This window comes from Elaeis guineensis, chromosome 12 (genome assembly GCF_000442705.2).
Source record: "Elaeis guineensis isolate ETL-2024a chromosome 12, EG11, whole genome shotgun sequence".
NCBI lineage: Eukaryota > Viridiplantae > Streptophyta > Magnoliopsida > Arecales > Arecaceae > Elaeis > Elaeis guineensis.
Window position 1 is genome coordinate 19,354,873 of NC_026004.2, and position 5,590 is coordinate 19,360,462.

General features: G+C 37.0%; 1 pseudogene; it reads left to right on the top strand.

Moving 5' to 3' along the window:
• The first annotated feature begins 1,014 nt into the window (after window positions 1-1,014).
• LOC105035828 (actin-2-like) lies at window positions 1,015-2,698 on the top strand (annotated as a pseudogene).
• The last annotated feature ends 2,892 nt before the right edge of the window (window positions 2,699-5,590 follow it).

A 5,590-nucleotide genomic window follows, 5' to 3' on the forward strand; every position in this document is an offset into this window, starting at 1 on the left:
CATCACAAAACTTAGAATATTCTAGGCCACAATGATCGTGGCTCTGAAATCATGCAAACAAGGCAAACAGAGAAAGCTAAAATGAAAAAAAAAATTTCTTCATATTTTTTGATTGAAAAACTAATAAGGAGGATTCTTTTTTTTTTTATACAAACGAAAAGGACTATCTAGAATTCAAAGAATGATCTAGAATGCTAGCTAAGCTGTACAGATTAAGAAAGGATTCATAGCAAATCTTTTCCTTTTCTTGCTAGCTAAAATAAGTAAGTAGATCAGTTGGATAACATATCTTTGGCGCCCTTTTGAGTAAGTAGACCAATTGGATAACAAATCTTGGTTGCCCTTTTCTTGCTAACTAAAATAGATGGATATTGTTGCCCTTTTCTTGCTAGCTAAAATAAGTAAGTGGATAACACATCTTCAGGCTGTGGTTTGATCTTATGTTCTGACTATCAAATGCATCATGGTGCCTACCTATATCAACTTCCCTTTGGTTCACATAAGCATGATCTTCTGGGTGGTTTTGGAAAAGTTCGGTAGCTGTTTTTTTACGTCATTCATTGTTATTGATGTATAGTTCCAAAGTGGTATAGTTTTGTGCTGGATAAGAGTTGGTACATTCTTTGAATATCAAAGAAATGAAAAACTTAGTTGTTGTTCTTTGCATTTCTTTATCAAATTCTTATTATCTTGTAAAGATGAGACATGGAGAAAATGGTGAAGTAAGGTTCACTCTCATTCCCTTGAATCAGATAAAATAACCGTTGCAGAAGTATCATAATGAGTGCATGAAAACCGGAAATGATTCTTACTAGAGATATATTGCATTTATATGAATTTAGGATATTCTTCTACTTTATAATTTCCTGTAGACCAGCGTTGGGATGTTTCTTTGCATCCCCCTTTCTTGTTGCAAGCTTTCCATCTTACCACTGTTACCTGCTTAAAGTTGTCGGGCATTATTTAACTTCTGACCTTCTCATGAATAGGCTGTGTGCATGTTTAACATAAAGAATGGCTGATGCGGAGGACATTCAACCCCTTGTCTGTGACAATGGAACGGGGATGGTGAAGGTGAGAAGTATGTTTGGTATCATATTGTAGGGCTGATATTTAGGAAAGAATGTAGGAAGTTGCATCTAATGTTTTCATATAGCGTATCATAGTTAACTAAAATACCTTGAATCCTTTGCAATAGGCTGGATTTGCTGGAGACGATGCCCCCCGAGCTGTTTTTCCAAGTATTGTTGGTCGGCCCCGCTACACTGGTGTCATGGTTGGGATGGGACAGAAAGATGCATATGTTGGTGATGAGTTCCAATCCAAGAGAGGTATACTGACTTTGAAATACCCCATTGAGCATGGAATTGTCAGTAATTGGGATGATATGGAGAAGATCTGGCATCATACGTTCTACAATGAGCTCCGTGTAGCACCTGAAGAACATGCAGTTCTTCTCACAGAAGCCCCTCTGAACCTGAAGGCCAACAGGGAAAAGATGACGCAAATAATGTTTGAGGCGTTTAATGTCCCTGCCATGTATGTTGCCATTCAAGCTGTCCTTTCCCTTTGTGCCAGTAGACGTACAACAGGTATGTTTATTTATATTCTTTATTTGAATGTGAGGTTATTGAATCTCCTCTATCAAGGTACTTTAACATAGTTTTTCTGTCTCTGCCAATTTTTAACTTATTCTATTTAGTTGTGCTCTATCACTATGGGTGTAATCAAAGGTTTTTTGAATGTTTGTATATGCTTTCACCCAAGAACTAGTCAAGATTATTTGCCAAAAAAAAAAAAAAAGGCATCAAAATTTTCGTCTGTTGTTGCTACCTTGGTCACCAAGAGTTAACCTTCTGGCCGCTTCGTTAAGCTCTAATTCCCTCTCTTTGTTTTACATTCGTCATTTCCAGGGATTATTAGATTTATAGTAATTTTCTGGTGTCTAGATTTCTGATCAAATTTAGGAAAATAGCAATCTGTTTGCTATCGTTTTATCTTTCTCCTTCTTAGGCGGAACTATACTAACTTATTAGGTTATTAGGATCTGAATCTCTCTGATGCGGTTTTTAGCGCCGAGCCTTCATTCTGTTATGATTTTGTTGGATAAACCCAAATTCCTTGGCTAAAATGAAACGAACTTTTGCCCTGAGGTGCTCTTCCAGCCTGCTCTCATTGGTATGGAAACCCCTGGTATCCATGAGACTACCTACGATTCTATCATGAAGTGTGACGTAGATATCAGGAAGGACTTGTATGGGAACATTGTGCTTAGTGGAGGGTCCACTATGTTCCCGGGCATTGCTGACCGTATGAGCAAAGAGATCACCGCACTTGCTCCTAGCAGCATGAAGATCAAGGTGGTAGCACCACCTGAAAGGAAGTATAGTGTGTGGATTGGAGGTTCCTTCTTGGCTTCTCTTAGCACATTCCAGCAGGTAAACCATCATCATTTGTCTTTTCTCCCCTATTTTGGATCTGCCTTGGTGCCTTATTTTCCTTATCTTCTGATGGTTTTCTTTGCTTGCCCTTTTATTCTAAATGCATTTCAGATGTGGATATCAAAGGCAGAATATGATGAATCTGGACCGGCCATTGTTCACAGGAAGTGCTTTTAGATGTTCTTTCAGGATATTGTTTTTGCATCTTTCAGGATATATGATGAATCTGGACCGGCCATCTGATGATGCATTTGAGGTATGTCTGGTTGGTTGGTTGGGTTTATGTTTTATGTTTTTTTGTTTGTTTTTGCTTTTCTTTTTCTTGGTATTTTTTCCCCCCAAGGGTGGTGGGGTGGGGGTTGTGAGCTCTTTTTCTTGCCTTGTTATGTCAGATATATTGTCGTCTAAATATGGTGGTTGGTACCTGTACAATTAGTTTGGAGTGAGCGACTCTGAAGGTTGATGCTTGGCTGAAATTTCTACAATGCTACTGCATCCTCTGTTGATCATGTTTAGATTTGTTGTTTAGTTTATCCTGTTCTTCTCAGTCTTCTTGCCCAAAGATTATTTTTTTCTTTTTCGGCTAGCTGGTGCCATGCAATCTGACTATCAAAGCAGGACGCACTCCTACATGTTAGTAGGTGGTGGTTGATGAGATTGTGGTTCATTTATTCCTCTGCACTGGTGTTGATTAAGGCATCATGTGTAGAGTTGATGCATGTAAGGGCCCGTTTCCATGTGGGCCTGGTCCAACAAAGATGGGCCTAGAATGGCCACCAAGGCCACTGCTCATATGCCTAACACGAGGGAGGAAGACCCAAGATCAAAGTCATCCTCTTCTTCCATTCTGATGGAGAAGAAGAGTCCTAAAAGGCTCACAGGGCTCTAATGAAAGCCTTAGGATGTAGCCTATAAATTTTCCTCCCTTCTTCCTCTAAGTATTATCCTAATCTTTACTCAAACCATCGGTGAAATCCGTGGGATTTATTCGGTTTTTTATCGAGTGTTTCGGACAAGCTACTGTTATTTTATCATAGGAGTTGTGGTATTGCTCTTCTAGTCTTCTTCATCTTTTTTTTTTTTTTTTTTTCCTGAATCCTAGAAAGCCTTTGATGAGCCTTCTCCTATTCTTGTTTTTTCTTTTTTCTTCCACCAGGACAACCATCCTCATGAGACATGGCCATGATTGGGCAGCCCAGGCTAGAGCCACTATCGTAGAGTCATTGTGGTCACTGCTGCCATGAAAGGTGGTCGGCTTGAGATCTTCCTTTTTCCCCTCCACGAGAAGAAGAGAAGAAAACTAGGGAAAGGGGAGAAAATGAAAAAATAATAAATCATTCTCTTTATTTTCTCTCTCTTCTACTCTCTCTCTCCATTTCCTTTATCTCTCTAGATACTCTATGGATTAGTGGAGGATCCAAAATCTGGACGAATCTAGATTAATCGATTGACTTTAGGAAGAGTCATGGACCTATAGTGCTAACTTAATATTTTCATTGTCCATAATCATCTCTGACTTTTATGTTGACGTTGATTATGTAAAGGTATAGTTGTCTGCACAAGATATCGAGTAGAACATCTTATCTTGAGATTCGTTGATCAAGAAGTTAATTAATTGTTGTACTTGAGTATGAAATAGATAGAGATAATGATCTCTTTACATGATCATTTGTATGTATGTATAAATATTTTTTATTATATGTAATGAATTTTGATTTTGTGCCAAATGATTATCGTTAGAGTATGATCATTGATACGAATATATAAGCATATGATTTTTTATTTTATATATATATATATATATATATATATATATGTATCACATATTGATTGTTTGGTATAAGACATTGGCTATTTTGAAATGGAGCAAAAGATACAATTTGAAATTATGGAATGATTTATTAATCGTGCAAGAGGATTTGGACTAATGATGATGTGGACTGTCAGTCATGGATTAGATTGTGACATTTTAGCTGAATCATAACATTCTGATTTGCCACCGTAGGTCGAAACATGGGTATCTAGGTTTGCCATCATGGATCGAAGGACAGATATCTTGATTTATTATTATGGATCAAAATATGGATATTTTGGTTTGCTACTATAAATCGAAGCATGGATTATGGTTTGCTAGTCATAGGCCGAAGTGTGAACATGGTTAGTGGAAAATTGAAAGATAATTATTGACTTGAATCATGTTAACGAGATGTGAATAATAAATCAGATGAGAGATGTGAATAATAAATCAGATGAAATCACAGGTGATATTCATGATAGATTTACGATAATACATGATTTATAATATATTTTTATATAACTGTTGAGTTGTACTTATACATAAGGTGTGACATCACATAGAGGGGATGGTCCTAGGTCGGCTAATCTCGCATAGAAACTTGTGTTAGCGATTGAGTTCCAGCAGATTGCTCAAACGCCTTGATCGCTGGCACGTGTCAATGTTGTGCATGCGGTTGTCATTGTCCGAGGATGATATCAACGATCATATGGTTGAAGAAATGAGATTCTTGGTGATATTCAAAAAATATCATAGAATGTTGTGTATGGTTAGATACCATTGATTATAAATAATGGACAGCTATTCAAACTATCAAATATCTTTGAGATTTATAAATTTCTTCTTAATTTTTTTCTAATACACTCATGTGGCTATCCATCTTAAGATGGATGATGTCGAATCATGCACAGCATCCTACAATATTTTTTTAGTATCGTGGTTGAAATGTAGGGAGGAACTGGATCCTCAGCATCCTGCAATATTTTTTTAGTATCGTGGTTGAAACTCAGGGAGGAATGGAATCCTCTGCGGTATTCAAAAAGTATCATACGGTGCTATATATATATTGCCATTAAAAAAAAAATGGTTATGTGATGTTTATCTAAACTATTCAAATATTTTTGAGATTTATTTATTTATTTTAATATTTTAACATATGCACGTAAGCACACGCGGTCATTTATCTTTTAACGAATATTTTTGAAGTATGTATAGCACCTACAATATTTTTTAAGTACAATTGGGGATCCGTTTCCAACGTAGGAAAGGGGTACCGTGGTTGAAATGTAAGGAAGGGGTACCGTGGTTGAAACGTAGGGCAACGTAGGGAAGGTGTACCGTGGTTGAAATGTAG